Source organism: Diabrotica virgifera, chromosome 4 (genome assembly GCF_917563875.1).
Source record: "Diabrotica virgifera virgifera chromosome 4, PGI_DIABVI_V3a".
Lineage (NCBI taxonomy): Eukaryota > Metazoa > Arthropoda > Insecta > Coleoptera > Chrysomelidae > Diabrotica > Diabrotica virgifera.
Window position 1 is genome coordinate 53,585,475 of NC_065446.1, and position 15,847 is coordinate 53,601,321.

Below are 15,847 nucleotides of genomic sequence, written 5' to 3' on the forward strand. Positions count from 1 at the left end.
TTTTATGTTCCTCACAAAACGTGTAGTGAGTATCACGTGGAAGATAGAGTTTGGTTATGACAAATCTTACAGTAAATGAAGTTGCAATACAACAGTATCAAGACAGTAATTCTGTTTAACTAGCGTAACCAATTCTAAATATTAAAATTTTCAATTTTATCTTGTACACATGAAAGTCAAAAGGGGTTTGTTTTTAGATATTGACATAGCTAGACTTCCTGCCCTTCCTGATATGTTTTTTTGGTACAATGGCGGCTGTGCGTTTTGTGAGAGGCACAAGTCAGAAAATATTACATATTAATATACCCACTGCTATATTATTATTATTATTAGTCCGTATATAGCTTAACCTTAGAATAATTTTTCCTAACATATAACATTATCATTGCATGCCCCTAGTATGAACGTTCACTTATTCTATACTTAACATAGATATAGATTTAGCTACTCCTTAGCGTTTCTTTAATGCGGTTTTTCTTTAAGACCCTCTACATGCTTTTTTATATCATTTTTTTGCTTATGCTTATTTTTTTACGATTATTACAATTCAGTTTTTTAATTACGTAAATTATAAAAAGGGAATGGAGGAGGAAGATCTATAATAAACTATTTTGGCTTCCATTTTTTATCGAATACAAAAACTTGATATTTTCCTCTGGTGGCCCTTTGAGTTATTTACTTTTCGTTACGGTTGTTGTTGATACATTATATTGAGCTTAGTTTAACAATTTCGGTAATTTTACAAATTTTTTTATCAAAATTTGCTTAATTTTTTTGCCAACCATCCAATCATTGTGACATACTTTAATTGATTTAAATCTCTCTCTTTGTCAGTTTAATTTTTACACGAAATATTATTCTTCTCGTATATTATAGCAATAATTTTCGTTTTTTGTCACAATATAAGATGGTAAGCTTTATAGCACATCCAGAGAATTCGACTGATTCATCAAAAATGGTTTATATATCGATTCAAATTATAAAACTTTTGTTAATATTTTATTTTATCATAAACTATTTTCTATTTTATTCATATATGTTAAAAACTACATATCCACACGCTAAAAAAAATTTCTGTACCTGTTCTTAATGTTGTCTCAAGATATTAAATTAGTATCGACGTACTAATAATGAAAAAAATCCAAAAGATTATCATCCAATTGAATCTCAAACTGAATACTGAACCAATAATCACAGTCTTGCACATTTTCAACAGATGTAAGAAAACGTCCAGAGACGAGAGATTTTTTATTGTTTCACATTCGTATAATGTGCCCGCCCTATTTTTTGCTTTCAATATCTTTCTGCAAAGTACAACCATTTCATCTTTTTTAAAGCTGTGTTGTTTCAAATATCGCTCATTTGAATCTTACCAAAACGCCATGCCTGGAATTACTTATTACAAAATAACAATGTATCTACCAGAACAACACAATAAAAGTAAAAAAATGAGAAGAACTAACTAACCCAATTGAATGTGGCAATTCTCTGAGTTCTTTATTCTTCAACCTGATCATGGATGAAATATTAAAAAAAGTAAGAACTAAAAAGAATGTGCTATGCAGACGATGCAATACTCAAAATGAAGATGATTTACAACGTAGTATGCTGCACCAATTTAATATAACCGCCAGAAAAATGTAACATAATAATATCCCCAAAAAAGAAAAATTGCATGGTTATAACAGTAAATCTATTAAGATTTAGAAATTAGAGCTGGAGGGTTAGATCATAGAAAAGTGATAGTGTTTAAAAATTTAAGCATCACACTATCTAGCTACGGAAAGCTCGAAACAGAAGTGGAAGATCAAGCAAATAGAGAAAATAGAGCTGCAGGTTGCAACCATATCAATTTATATCTAGTTATACAGGGTGTCCCAAAAAGATTGGTCATAAATTATACCACAGATTCTGGGGTCAAAAATAAGTTGATTGAACCTAACTTACCTTAGTACAAATGTGCACATAAAAAAGTTATAGCCCTTTGAAGTTACAAAATGAAAATCAATTTTTTCCAAAATATCGAAAACTATTAGAGACCTTTTATTGGAAATAAACGTGTAGCATTCTTATGGTAGGAGCATCTTTAAAAAAAGTTATAGTGAAATTTGTGCATCCCATAAAAATTTTATGGAGTTTTGTACCCTTAAACCCCCCCTAACTTTTGTCTACGTTCCAGTTAAATTATTATTGTGCTACCATTAGTTAAACACATTGTTTTTAAAACTTTTTTGCCTCTTAGTACTTTCTCAAAAAGCCAGTTTTTATCGAGATATTTTGAATATTTGACAAATCCACCACATATTTTTATATGGTTAAGTAACATTATAAAATATTATTTTCATATTATTACCTCTCTATCTCTATAATCGTACATCTCCATATACAAATATGTGGTGGATTTGACAAATATTCAAAATATCTCGATAAAAACTGGGTTTTCGAGAAAGTACTAAGAGGCAAAAAAGTTTTAAAAATAATGTGTTTAACTAATAGTAGCACAATAATAATTTAATTGGAACGTAAACAAAAGTTAGGGGGGGTTTAAGGGAACAAAACCCCCATAAAATTTTTATGAGGTGCACAAATTTGACTATAATTTTTTTTTAAAGAGGCTTCTACCATAAGAATGTCACACCTATATTTCCAATAAAAGGTGTCTCATAGTTTTCGATATATTGGAAAAATTTGATTTTTATTTTGTAAGTTCAAAGGGCTATAACTTTTTTTATGTGCACATTTGTACTAAGGTAAGTTAGGTTAAATCAACCTATTTTTGACCCCAAAGTCTGTGGTATAATTTATGACCAATCTTTTTGGGACACCCTGTATATCAGCATCTAACATCTTTATAATCGAGCTTGAATAAAAATTAAGAATAAAAACACATCTTTGTCATACGGTAACAGAAAAGTTTTGGCATTTGCATCTACTAAACTAATTCATTAATTGCTCCAAATTCTAGCTTAAATGTCTATAAAAATAATGTAATTCAAATATAACTTGAAATATAACTGAAAGCAGTTATTAATAATAAATATAAATTAGTTAATGTCTATGTGTTAGTTCACATCTAAAATTAGTAAAAGTTGAATCACAGTAGCTACTATAAACAGCAAAAATAAACTGATTTTTACATGCCATACAAAAAGCGTGTTGAATTTTATTGTACAGCTAATAAACTTTATCCAAACTGTGACGACTATTCCTTCTCTCCAACATTAGTAAAGTGACGTAGATTTAATCTTGCCATATGACAACACAGAGTCCAATGGGTTAATTCTTCAAAGAACAAATATTTTATTATAAAGATGAAATAGAGTGAGATATTTATGTAATAGATTCCATTTGTTTTGTTTTTTGTCGTTTTGTGGCTTCAGATTAATGTCCTTTTTTAAAAAAGTAAATTTAGACCACAACCATAGCATCGTTCTAAATACTTACTAATACAGCAAATCAGAAGTTTAAAGAAACTATACGCAGGAACATTTAATGCACAATTAATAAAGGTTTGTTTCCTTAAAAACCGTTTTTGATGAAACATCGATGATTTTAAAGCACCAATGCAGCTTTTCAAAAATGTTGCTGAGCTTTGCCAGCTGTTGCATAATTGCCTTAGCCTCTGCTGACAGAAATTTTAAAACTAACACTCTTTTGCTTATAAATCTTGTTATATACCTAAGTATTCCTAAGGCTCGTCAGTTGCCTATTGTTTCATTTATTCATAGTTTTTTTCTTAAAAAAATTTCACTATATTTTTTATATATTTATGTGTTTTTTGTTAAAGTTTTGTTTGTTGTTGGGTAACTGACAATAATAGTTATGTTGTGTGGTTTTTCTTACTCTTTAATCAGTGACCTAGATTAAGGTATGCAAGATGGTTACTTTTATACTCAATGTTTTATTATTATATCCAAACTTGTTTAATATAATAGTATATAGAATCATATTATAGTGACCTAAAGAAAGTAACTATATATTGAAATATGACGTGTGATTTGCTTCTAATGGTCTACATGTGATTAGATAAAAGTATGTTTTTACACCTAGATAATAATCATAACAAAATTATGATTATGGTATAACTACATGTGATTAGATAAAAGTATGTTTTTACACCTAGATAATAATCATAACAAAATTATGATTATGGTATAAGTTTTAGTAATTCTTCCACTACATGGACAGAATCTATCTTAAACGAGTGATATACGTCCTGGAATGCAGCAAAATACATTGTATTACTTACGTAGATTATCCTGTTAAATACTAAGACAAAGAGTACTAAAAGTGACGATTCTGCAGGTCCAAATAGTTGTTAATCGTATATTTTTTGAAAATCTGCCGATAAAATTACCTGAAATTAATGTAATTCAAGAGTGATTTTCGGTGAAGTGAGCCACGTAGAAAAGGACCTCTTTCCAATGAATCCCCTTTTATAACATAAAATAAAGTGGTTAAAATTCGGTTCTACTTTATTGGGATTTTGCAGACTTTAGGAAATAACGTAGAATACCATATTCAAATATGGAATCGAGTGCCAGCTTTTTTAAAAGTTATTACTGATTCCTATCTAATGTTAGCCTAAAAACCTTTGACGAAATCTGTATAAGGTACAATATTTTTTAGCCATCGCCCTATTTCTAATAATAACCTACTTTGTATATATTTACAGTGGCTCATTATTATTTTTTCATTTATCAACAACAATTTTGTGATATTTTTAGTAATGATTGTTATTTAAAAGTCACATCACAAATATGCAAACGTTAGTAGTTTGCAATAGTTCTGAGGGAAAACAAGAGTACGATAATTCAATATATGTGAAAGCAATTGTTTTCCATCAGTTTATTATGAACAATAACCAGGAGTTCCATTAAACGTATCTTTGCTACGATTATATAGCTCCTTTGGTTAGGTTAAATATGCTGATTGCCCAACATATCTAATCTCATTTTAATCTACTTATTGCAAAGAAATTAGGCGAGTGGCTCACCCCCAAAATAACGCTTATTTTTCGAGATATTGACCACGGATAGTGAATGGCTTATTTTGGCGTTACTTTATATTTTTGGCGGTGCTAAAAAACGAAAATGAAGTTTATTTTGAATTTTAAGTGGGGAAACATTGTCAAAAATTTCTAATTATAATTTAGGTTCTAATTTATTACTACCTGAACTATTACACGTACAACTATCACAACATTCTAATTCGAGCACTTTACATGTAAGACATCCGTTTTACACCGATTTTTTCCTTTGCATGAACAAAAACATTTTTGTAAAACTTTCATCGCTGAACATCCATCATAGTAATCTGGGCTCAAAACTTCATCATTGAGTAACCAACAACAGTCAGCAACATTTTTGATATTATATTTTGACAAATAGCTTGATCCCTTCACCGGAGGGACCGCAGACGTTCGGAAACAATTAGCGTCTCTTTGCAAAGACAATGACGTCGACTTTGCAAAGTAACAAGACACTTACTCAACACACACACTACACATTACTCCCCTGACTTAGTAATAAGTTATATAATTACGTGGCTAAAGGTTCTAGTTCTAAACCAAAGCCAGAATCAGAGAAAAAAAAGCTTGATCCCATTCATTTATTTGCCAAAAACAGCACTTGATACGTGTTTTTGCAAAGCTGCAGTTAACGTCCATACTAAAAGTCACACCATTTTTTTGCTACAAAACATTTTGATCTAAAACTCCCGAGAAAACTTCTTTGTTCTGTATATTTTAACATAAACGTGATTAAAAATCTAAATTTCAAATTTTGTCACTCAACTTTTGCGATTTAACTTTGCAATTCACGAATGTTCACCTTTTACTTTAAAAAAATCATAACTTATTAGAATATGATCGAAGGCTTGCAACAGATCCCATGGTCTTCAGAAAGCTGTAAAATATATGCTATAAAAAAATATTAAAACCGAATAGAGTTGTAGTGAGTTCGCAGAAGAACATGATTTCTTTTTTTATTTTTAGGGTAAAATTGCGTTTTTGACATTGTTTCCCCACTTGAACAAAATAAACTTCATTTTCGTTTTCAGCGCCATCAAAAACATAAAGTTAGACCAAAATTAGCCATTCACCTAACCGTGGTCAGTACCATGTTATTTTGGGGGTGCGTGCCGCGCGTCTATTAATACAACAATTTTAAAGATAGTGAAAGTAGAAGTGTCAGAAATGTTGGGTAGATGGGCATTACTTTTAGGAATTCATTCACAATAATCCTGTAAGAGGGCGAGGTTATTCAGAAGTAAGGAGAAGAACATTTGGCATAAAAATTGACAGATTATTTTTTGAAAAATATAAATATAATGTATAATATTGATATTTATGTAATGATCATTAAATGTAAAATAATAAGAGTGTATGCATGATATTTTGGAAAAATACATATGATATTGGACAAATTTTCTCCTTATTGTTGAATTCGCGACAGGCATATAGAACATTTAGCTTTGTTTTTTATTCGATGCCATCTTGGACGAAATATCACATTTCATTTCTTTGTTAAAGTAAAACGTTGATATTAAAAGTTGTTTATTCTTGTAATATTGTATAAAATTGATTGTTCGATTAGGGCAATGTTAAGATCAAATTTCTATATACCTGTCGTTTGGTTCGAGTGAACAAATTTGATAAAGTGTGTGATTAGTTTTTAAGGATCGCGCCGACTATCCTTGCCTTTTGATACTGATTTTTTCCCAGGATTTTTGTTTTGATGATTTTTTACTTGTGCCATACACTTATCGAATGAAGTATCTCATTCCAGTACTATGTATTTAACTGGTATCCAAAATTATCTTCTTAATTTGTAACTGTTTAGTAAACTATAATAAAATAGTCAAACATTTTGTCAAGTTGTCATGTTCACGTTATGTCTTACAGACATAATGAAGTCGATTGATATATTATTGTTTATTAATTAAATATAAGAATAAACTAATGATGTGATGATGATCAGTAGATCATACAGAGGTTTTAACCTCTCATTTTCTTGAAGTATAGTAGAGTTAATAAACCAATATGTCAAATTTATATGTTTTTTTTATTCCCTTATTTCCATCAATAAAAAAATATACACCCAACAAAAAAAAAAAAAAAATGTGTGTGTACTTTGTACGCACGTAAGAAGTTATACTTCTATTATATAATTTCACCGAAATAAATATACTTAACAGTTACAGTACCAAAAATTAACAATAATTACCAAAAATTAACAATACCAAAAATAAAAAAAAAAAAATGAATATGAATCGTCCGGGATTTGAACCCGCGATCCCTCGATCTCTGGTCCAATGCTATTATACCAACCGAGCTATCAATCCCCGTGCTATTGACGTGTCTGATATAATTAAACGGTGACAATCGCGGTCACAAATATATCAAAGTGAAGTATAAAAATAGATATTTTATTATCTGGAAGACAAATCCCAAAGACACCAAAATATAATAAATAATACATTTACTAAGAACACTAATATATTCTTTTAATGACCTATTTACGCTGATACATACATATAATTTGAAAGATTAGCAACGAACTACATATTGCCTGTCTGCGCATGCGCCAGGGAATTATAAAATTTCACCCTCGATCGTAAAGAAGTATAACTTCAAAAATTAGACATTTTTCATCGGGGTTAAGACTACCAAAAATCTTTACATTATTCATAATTAAATACATTATTCTTTTTATAATGTCAGTTGAAACATTTATCGGTATGTAGAACGCTTCACCACTTGGTAAATGGACTTGGTAAATGTCTCTTGTTTTTCAAACAAGACGGGAACCATCTTCTTTGGTGGTTGATAACGTAGACTATTATTATCTTTGTCGAGTCGAAGCAAGGTGTAAATCGGAGTTGAAATGAATAATAAACGGCGAGGTAATTATTTTATTTTGTAACACAAACACAATTTACAATCACTGTACAATAATTACTATTACTGGGTTTAATACAAAACATATAGTCTAGTAAAATAAGATTACACTACATGTAAATCAAAATGTAAATTCGTACAGGTTGGAACAAATTTTATATCAAAGTTTAGGGAGGACAAAAGATATTTTCAAGAAAGTATCCAAATTATATAAGCGTATCATTGTTTAAATAATTAAAAAGGGTCATTTTTGCACAATATTTATTTTTTAACTGCTGAGGTAATTTACGTTTTAATTAACGTCTTTAGGATTTTTTTCTACAAAGCTGAAGGATGAATCTTTCAATTAAGACTTACTAAATTAAATTTGACCCCCTATCTATTTAAATAAGTATATATTAAATTTAAAAATTAAATTTGCAAAAAAATGTTTTTTGTGTTAAGCACTATAAATAATTTTATTTAATAGGAGAAGTTGCACTATGTTACCAGTATTATGCAAAAAAATTGGTTAAAAAATATTTAATAATTTATGAGATATTTAATTTGTTTATCAAATGGTACTATATTTACAATAATTGCAAAAACGCGGTTGTTACCAAAAGAATATAAACCTGTTTAAAATCTCATGTGAGTGAGCGTATACGTGATAATAAAAGAGAAATGAATAATTCGCGTACCGTGTAGTAATAATGAGAACTGTGAACCGTGAATTAAGAACGTATTGTCATTCGAGAATACATTTTGAGTTGTGCTACACGCGTGTGATCAACTCGGAGACTGGCTGGTAACTAACTGAGAAACTTACTGAATTGACTAAGAAACATAACAATTCAGTTTTCTCTAGACTTTTACAACGAGGGGGAGATCAGTAATTAACTTTTGTGTATGTCTAACTTAAATTCTAGGGTAAATAAGACCCTTAGTGCGGTCAGCCTTTAGATATTCGGGGAATCTGAAATCCAATAATATTCTAATCCGAGCAGTATCAGTACTGAAAGACTGAAAATGTGTGAGAAAGCAAAAATAACGCATAATAGGGATTTTGGCCTTTTTTGCATAGTGTAAAACTTCCCAAGTCAAAGAGTTTTGCGACAGTCAACGGAAATATAGAATTAATTCAATGGCTTTTCTCATATTTGAGTTAATACAAGGGACAGATGGCCGAAAACATGTATGTTCATTTAAGAAGTAGTCAAAAATGAGATAAATTATATATTGAGATCGTATAAGCAAATAATTATAATTATCGATATGTTACAAGTTTTGTAGCAACCGGTAATCAAGTTAAATTATAAAAAACACACCTCAATGTTTCAAACCTATTTGAACAATTCCCATACTTCGTAGAAGAAATTGGAAGAAACAGAATGACCGTACAGCCCATCAAATAATTATTAGACATTGAAGGTTATTCAAAATCACCAATATTTTACATGCTACTTGGACATTCCTTATCGCTCAGACGGTCTGCGGGTATACATTACATGTCACGTACAGATAAAAAACGCTCTTTGAATAGTCTTGACTCATGCCAGTGCTGTTACAGCTATACGCTGTGAGCTCGTACGTAGAGGGGATATTTACAAATTCGTGAGCGCCAGTAGTGGCAAGTCTGTAAACGTTTACCGGAAATTTGACATAAATGTCAAAGTGATTAATTTAAAATTAAAATTAAAAACATTAATTATAAAAAATATTAGTTGGTCAAAGCTGTGGTATATATTTTTACCTTAAATATACTTACGTTTTAAATACTGAATTTAAGTTTTTTTTAATGTTCCGTAATATGTAATTATAAATTAATGTATTAATCTTAGCGCCATCTACACGAAAATTGTGAAAGTATCCGAAGTAAGAAATTGATATTTTATCAATAGAACGTCAAAATGATTAGCAAAATCTTAAAAAAATTGATTACAATTTACTTTTTTGCGTTGTAAATATTAAGCGATAACAATTAAATAATAAATTTAAAAATTACCGGTGAAAGTTGAATTAGTAATCCGCCAGGAGCGACACCAGCGAAGCTCAGAGCGTATATGTTTGTTCAGTATTTTACAACCATTAATTTACGTACACTAAAATTGTCATTATTCTGTTCCCATGATACTATGACAGGACTCTTGTCATACTCTTGTCATAGTATCATGTTCTGTTCCTCATTAAGTGCCGTACACTTATTGAGTTAAGTATATCGTTACAGTACTATGTATTTAACTGGCACCCAAATTATATTTTTGATTTGTAACTGTTTAGTAAACTATAATAAAATAATAAAAATGTATAGGCACCATTTTTATTCAGTGTCAGTTTCATAAACTGTCTTATTTTTCTCTTTGACTTAGTACAGAGAGCGCAATCCAGCACTCTAAATCGAAGATTTTCGCCTCTTGTTGGAGGCATCATCAGAGAGGCGTAGGTTTGCTGTTATCTGCCCCAAGTGACAAACTACCGAGAGCCGTCCTCGCATTGCAACTGACTTTATGGAGTGACATCTGCTAAATGAGGCGCTCAGAGCAACAGTGGCCTAAGACACAAATTAAGCATTTTTAGATTAATATATCAATAAAAGCAGCAACATTCAATCTTCGTTCGAATTAACAAGGGTCTACACAACCTCCCTCTATATTTGGCTAAATGGCGCTACCTAATTTGTAGCGCCATCCCATAAGCATAATGTAAGTACGAATGCAAAGATTGCATTTATCTCAAATCTTTATTTTTGGGGTTAGGCCACTGTTGTTCTGAGCGCCTTAAATGAAAGTCAAGTCACACCTATATACGGAAACAACTAATTAAAGGTGGGTTTCCCTACCACTAGATTTGAATAAATGAACATTCGGATCGAAGAAACATACCTTAAACTAAAAAGGGATAGAGTTCACTGATGATGGACTGATAGGTCCGAAAACGTTCGTTCTGAACACATTTTATACAATTCATTTGGATTTTTTAGGATTTTATTAAATTATACCTATTATATAGAAGTTGTTTTACTTCGATGTTTTTTAAAAATACCTTAAATATGATGCAGACGTCTGCACCGCCGTATATGGCGAACGCAAACTCATGATGCACCTGTGTGAATGTTACAGTGTGACAGTCAAGCATAATGCACACGGGTGCATCGCCGTATTGAAGGGGTTAAATCGTTTTATTGCTGTTCTATTTTATTTTGATGCTGTTCTATTTTATTGTCTAAATATTTTTGTTTTTCTTCTAATGAAAGTACTAATTTGACTTACCTCTAACTGAAGATTTTCGTTAATTTGCGATAAACTGTTTATAGTTCAATGTTATACAATGTTATACTTCAATGCCAAAATTGGTAGAACTCAGCTTGATCATCATATGAGATTCACCTTGGGTCCTTTTGGTTTTAGGGAAAGAAATGAACGAGGCTATAGATTAATAGAGTTCTGTGGCCAAAGAAAATTGTCTGTAATGAATACCTACTTCCAACACCACCCACGAAGACTCTACACTTGGAAATCCCCGGGCGACAGAACAAGAAATCAGATAGATTTCATAATGATCAATTCAAGGTGGAAGTCCTCAGTTACTAACGCAAAAACTTATCCAGGTGCAGTTTGTGGAAGCGACCACCAACTCCTTGTAGCTGTATTCCGAATACGTTTTAGAAACAAACACAAGCATACTCCTAGAACTCCCAGGTTTACAGAGACTGAACTTTTAACTTTCAAAGAGAGAATAAACCCAGTGTTAACTGGGACAAGTACTACCCCCATAGATGATATCGAGACTTTCTGGGGAGGTTTTAAAAGAGATATATTAGATACAGCTAGGCAAAGTCGCCAACCCATAAAAAACAACAGTCGTAAACCATGGATCAGTGACCAAACATGGAAAATTATAGAACAAAGAAGGCAACTTAAAGTTGGCAGTTTTGATTTAAACGAGTATCGAAGCTTATCAAGAGAAATCTAAAGAAATTGCCGGAAAGATAAAGACAAATATGTGTCTAACATTTGCCAGGAAGTAGAAATCCACTTATATCGAAATTAAACGAGAGATCTCTTTCAGAAAGTAAAGTTACTGGCTCGGGAATTCAAACCCAGAAATTACGCTATAGAGAGGATGAGACAGGTAATATGGTAATCGATATGGATGCGGTTCTGGAGACTTGGAAGAAATACTGCACAGAACTCTATAAAGCTGACACCTCTAACATTAATGATAATATAACAGCACTGCAAGTCTCAACAATAACCCTAGAACCAGATATTCTAAGGTCTGAAGTTGATGAAGCCATAAAACACCTTAAAAGAAATAAATCACCTGGTTGCGATGACATCACGGCAGAACTTTTGCAGAACATGGTCTCCGATTAATGTGGAGACTATGCAATCATGTATGGCCCAGTGATTGGTGTACCGCACTATTTACTCCCATTCATAAGAAAGGCGTAACCACAAAATGTAGTAACTACCGAACCATCTCACTAATTTCACACCCAAGTAAAATTCTGTTGAGAATCATCAATCGCATGCAGACATACCTGGATAGACAAATACCACAAGAACAGGCAGGCTTCGTGAAGGGTAAAGGCACAAGGGAGCAAATTCTTAATATGCGACAGCTCATTGAAAAAGCACGAGAATTCAAAATTCCGATGATCATCTGCTTTCTGGATTATCAGAAGGCATTTGACTGTGTAGACTGGCCAGTTTTTTGGAAAGTTCTACATGAGATAGGGGTTCCTGATCATCTGTCAGCTCTGGTGAAAAGCCTATATGAGAACAGTGAAACCAGAATAAGAATTGAAAACCATAAGTCCGATCCTTTTAAAATAGATAGAGGAGTCCGACAAGGATGTATTCTATCTCCAAGTCTTTTTAATTTCTATGGGGAGTATATAATGAGAAAAGCACTCGTCAAATGGAATGGCGGTATTTCTATCGCAGGAAAGAAGATCTCAAATCTCAGATATGCAGATGATACAACATTAATAACTGCATCCGAAAAAGAAATGTCCAGCCTGCTGCAGCTAGTGGAAGCCGAAAGCAATAGATGTGGTCTCAAGATCAATAAACAAAAAACAAAAATTATGATACTAGATTATTCAAATTCACTTCAGACAACAGGAGCCTTAGACCAGTTTGAAGTGGTTAACGAGTTCAATTATCTAGGATCCTACATCAGTAATACAGGATCTTGTGAAACAGAAATACGTAGGAGAATAGGCATGACCAAAAACGCTATGAGTCGATTATCGAAAATCTGGAAAGATCGCTCCTTGTCGAAGAACACCAAAATAAGATTAGTATTACGATCCTTATTTAATTACGGATCCGAAACATGGACAATGAAATCGTACGACAGAAAAAGGATTGACGCCTTTGAAATGTGGTGCTAGAGAAGAATGCTTCGGATCTCATGGACGGAACACAGAACAAATCACTCAATCCTCCAAGAGCTTAATATTCAGACTCCACTTTCCTCTATTTACCTCTCCACCGTCTTAAAATTTTTCGACCATATTGCAAGAAGAAGTGATGTTAATCTTGAGAGACTTATAATTTCGGGAAACGTTGAAGGGCGCAGAAGTAGAGGTCGCTCACCTACTCGATGGACGGATCAAGTACAGAAAGCCAGTGGAAAAACATTCTCTGAATCCATGAGGGAAGCTTAGGACAGAAGCCGATGGAAAGAGATAGTTGCTCGTATTATAGGGAATCACGACACTCAGCAATGAGGAAACGACTGAGGAGGGAGTTTATAGTTTCTACCTCTACGTTTCTCCTCTTCCTCTTCTTGTCTACGCTTCTCTTCGACTTCTTGCCCACGCTTTTCATCTTCTTGACTAAACTTCTCCTATTTTTTTTCATTTTTATAAACCACGTGGAGGGTCCGGACGTATCTATTTCTTTCTCAAATTTAGTAGATCTTGTATTGACCATAAACAATTACCTACTTAGTGTATTCTTATCCCACCGCTGTAACTTTATTCCCATCAAGAGTATTACAATACAAACTCAATGACAAACATATGCTTATATATTTTATATAAAGGGTTGTCTACAGCTAATGCCGTTTCCCTTCCGTCAGCCACCCCATCAGACTTCCCCATTTTTTTCGATCTTCCCAGTCTCCGTCTTCCAATCATTTCTTAGCCATGGCTTCGTCGACTTTATTTTTCTAAGATCTTCTCGGTCGACCTCTTCTTCTTGTTCCTCTTGGGCTTCATTCTGCAACCTTGTTTATCCACGTGTTTTCTGCTCTGCCTACGTGGCCGCAACATTTTAGTCTTCTCTCGTCTATATATTGCAGGGCATCTTTTTCCACTTGCATTCTTCTCCTTGTCTCCGCATTTATTGTTTTGTCTCTTCTGGTGAGACCACAGCATCTTCTCCAGTATTCCATTTCGGTTGCTAGGATGCTCTTTTGGGTTTTTTGTTTATGACCCAAATTTCTGCGGCATATGTCATGATGCTTCGTACTATTGTTTGGTATATTATTTTTTTTGTTTTTCCCTTGATGTTCTTATTCCAGATTACATTATGAAGTTGTCTGATGCAAGATCTTGTTTGTCCCAATCCATTTTTTTATTTCTTCTTCTGTTGTTCCGTTTTTCGACATTATAAAACCCAAATATTTAAAATTCTTCGTTCCTTTTATTTCTACTTGTTCTTCTATTTTTAAATTTTCGACGTCTTCTTCCGGTATTGCTAAGTATTCCGTTTTGTTCATATTTATTTCCAAGCCGACCTTTTTGTATTCCTCTTTCAGTTTTCTTACCATGTAACTGATATCCACTTCATCTTGAGCCATCACCACCTGATCGTCTGCGAAACACAATGTGTAGAGATAATCGTCCTTTATCGGTATTCCCATACCCCTACAATTTGTCTTCCAAGTTGTTAGTGCGTGTTCTAAAAATATTTTAAATAGAGTTGGTGGCGTTGGGCATCCCTGTAGTAATCCTTTTGTTGTTTTGAAGTTAGCAACTACCCTGTTTCCGCTTTCCGATTTTTATATTTACTTCATTTTCACTGTATATGTTCTTGATTGCTTGTGTTAGGTTAGATGGTGTCCCTATTTTATTCATTGATCTGTACAGTTCTTTCCTTGGCACGGTGTCGTATGCCTTCCTAAGGTCTACAAACGCAATGTTTTTCACACATAAACTTCAAAATCTGAATTACAACTGAACTGGAAACGTTAAAACCATAGTTATGTTTTTATCAACGAACTGTCAATACGAATGGAATGGGCAAGAAGTGAATTTAATGCGGCTAGGATGAAAGAGTATAGTCAGGGAAGAATAGAAGATAACGCCATCTTTCGTAAACAAAAAAATTGATAATGGCAGTCAGGGTTGCCAGCTTGGGGTATTTTCCCATAATTTTGGAGTAATTTGAAAGCGTCTAGAGGAATTTTTCTAAACAGAAATGGTTGGGGGGACAATTATGAGAGATTTTAAGGGGTCATGGTAAATTAAATTTGCGTATATACATAGAACTGTATATTACACTCTCATAATATAATCGAAGACGATAGGACCTATGGATTATTTCCAGGGCCTTCTGTTGGTAAGTAGTATAATTTTGGTTTACTGTTCTCTACATTTGACTACTAATTTATTAAAATGCGGCAAAAATTTAAATTTAAGGGGTTTGAGCTTCAATTTGAGGGAATTTCAGTTTCTAAGTGGGGGATTTATAAAATCCCATCTGGCAACTCTGGGACCTCTCACTTGTATGTTGGCCGCAATCTCGCTTTACTGTTTGAATGGGTTTCCATCCGTATTGACAGTTCGTTGGTTTTTATACGTTTTCTGACGTTTTAGACATCACTAGACATTTCTGGGTTATTCCACGACATCTCGAATATTCTCGTACTTTACTACTTCTTCTCTTTCGTCAAGGAAATTTTTCTATGTGGGATTAATCTTACAGAACTGTCGTAACAGTACGATCGATC

The 15,847-nt window shown here is 32.7% G+C and overlaps 1 long non-coding RNA gene across 1 annotated transcript; it reads right to left on the reverse strand.

Annotated features, from left to right (window-relative positions):
• Positions 1-3,405: 3,405 nt before the first annotated feature.
• Positions 3,406-7,048, reverse strand: LOC126883517 (uncharacterized). The gene is made up of 2 exons (XR_007697683.1): positions 4,120-7,048; positions 3,406-4,046 (listed from the first exon to the last, which is right to left on the reverse strand). It is a non-coding gene; the product is annotated as an uncharacterized LOC126883517 (long non-coding RNA).
• Positions 7,049-15,847: the final 8,799 nt, after the last annotated feature.